At 39.6% G+C, this 2,028-nt stretch overlaps 1 pseudogene; it reads right to left on the bottom strand.

Moving 5' to 3' along the window:
- Window positions 1–776: 776 nt before the first annotated feature.
- Window positions 777–1,217, bottom strand: LOC102876183 (annotated as a pseudogene).
- Window positions 1,218–2,028: the final 811 nt, after the last annotated feature.

Raw genomic sequence — 2,028 nt, forward strand, 5'->3', positions numbered from 1 at the left:
TTTAGGGCTGTTGTGCATAGGGTCGCTATGAGTCACAAACGACTTGATGGCACATAACAACAACAACGACATTGGGTTTTCATAGGCAATACATTGCATGAGAGGAAATTGCTCATCTTATATAACAGAAAATCGGGTAGATTTAAACCTCTCACTTTTGAGTTGCCAGTGCAACTCCTTTTCCACTGGGTCAACAGAACTCCCTGGGGAGCTACATTGACAATATTAAATTATGGGCCAGGCCACTCCTCACAAATGTAGTTGTTGTATAAGTGCACGGAATGAGAGAAATGAGCTGCCCAATGTGGTTTAGGGTATTGTCAGGACCCTAAGTTGCAGAGAAGTATATAAATATACAACCAGTTTGTATAATTTCCCAAAGAAACCTGGGCAATAGTTAGATTTGAAGATGCTTAATACTATAGAATACCTCAACAAAAAAAGATAAATAGCTCACAGTCATTGTTGATGGTGGCTATTTAAAACTAAGTCAATATTTTTGGGTATGAAGTTTAAAAGTTGGTTTTGTTTTGTTTTTGTTTGTTTGTTTGTTTTTCCCCACTTTATAAATCAAGTGTTTTATTAGATCATGTCTCAAACCTCTGAAGTGCTAATGCATCTCTATCAGCAAGGAACCAGGGGTCCCCACACTTAAGAGATCCTGATGCTGCTCAGCATTATCTGCAGGAGGAGCGGTGTAGGTATAGATGCCACAAAAGATCAGATCGTAAGGAGAAAACATTTCATTAACCAACTTCCATGTAATTAACACAGCCTCAAGCCACCAGGACACAGGCGCCCCCAACACCCTTAATCTTCTCCTCAGCTCTTCTGCTGAAGAATTTGGCCTCCACAATGACTGGTTGCTTTGGGAGCTTTCCCTTCCCCAAGACTTTGTACTAACCCCATCGAACCACATCAATGATCGGAGCAGCTCCAGTCTTGTTTTTTTGCAGCATTTACCCTTGTCTGCTCACTGACCAAAGTCCATAATTTATCAAGGTTAACTGTTGGGCAGAAGCTCTGATTCTGCTTCAGGTGGTAATGTCTCATACCAACCTTCCCAAAATAACCTGGATGGTATTTGTCAAAGTTGAGCCTGTGGTGATGCAAACCACCAGCATTACCTCGGCCTCCAGGTGCTTCAGGTGCTTCCTGATGCGGCCGTGGCTCACGTGGCCCCTAAGTTTCCGGGTCTTCCTCAGTCTTGACGGCATTTCGTTCGCTTACACGAAAAAGAGAGTTTAAAAGTTTTAATGACAGTTCGGTGATAACACTTGAGAAGATTATTTGAACTATTTTTGCTTCTCTATTCCAGCCTCTACATCATCTCCAGCTTTTCCCTTTTTCACAAAAGACTCTACTTGTAAACATTATAAAAGGGAGGCTTGTTTTTGTATTTCATGTCATCTCTTTCAAAGCAAAACCCTGTGTAACTGCATCTTTTAATGGCTGTGTCTACACTGAAGAAATTCACAAGGTCATTCAAAATGGGCGATTTTCTCTAAAATAGATTTGCTTGGAGAAGTCTTGAATTTCTCATCCTTATAAATAGATACTTGTTCCTTGCAAAAGCTTTAAACTTTAAATTGACAAAAAGAATTAAGATCTTTGGGGGAAAATGATAGAAAGGAACAAGAATAGCCCAGAATTACATAGCCAGAAGGAACTCAGGGGTTTAGCTTTTTACTCACTGAAAAGGCTGAGGCTGTAGTAAGGAGTTATTTACCCCTATAAAGAAAAGAACTCCGTAGTGGTTACTCTATACTAGATACCTTTTTCGTGTCATTCTTCTACTCTTCACTTGTTTCCTGTGGAGACGTGTATCTTCTGTGGAAATAGCAATTATTCACATATTTAAAATCTGTTCCTTCACTTCCTTCAAATCCTAGGTTGACTTGACTTCTGAAGTACAACAAGTTTTTGTTGGGGTTTTTAAAGTGATAATTCTCAGGCTATGCATCATTCCCTTGAATGACTAACACGTGAAGTATGAACAATGAAAATTTATTGCCTTCCTGTTAGTAA

Source organism: Elephantulus edwardii, unplaced genomic scaffold (genome assembly GCF_000299155.1).
Source record: "Elephantulus edwardii isolate Elephantulus edwardi_28Jun2011 unplaced genomic scaffold, EleEdw1.0 scaffold00316, whole genome shotgun sequence".
Taxonomy (NCBI): domain Eukaryota; kingdom Metazoa; phylum Chordata; class Mammalia; order Macroscelidea; family Macroscelididae; genus Elephantulus; species Elephantulus edwardii.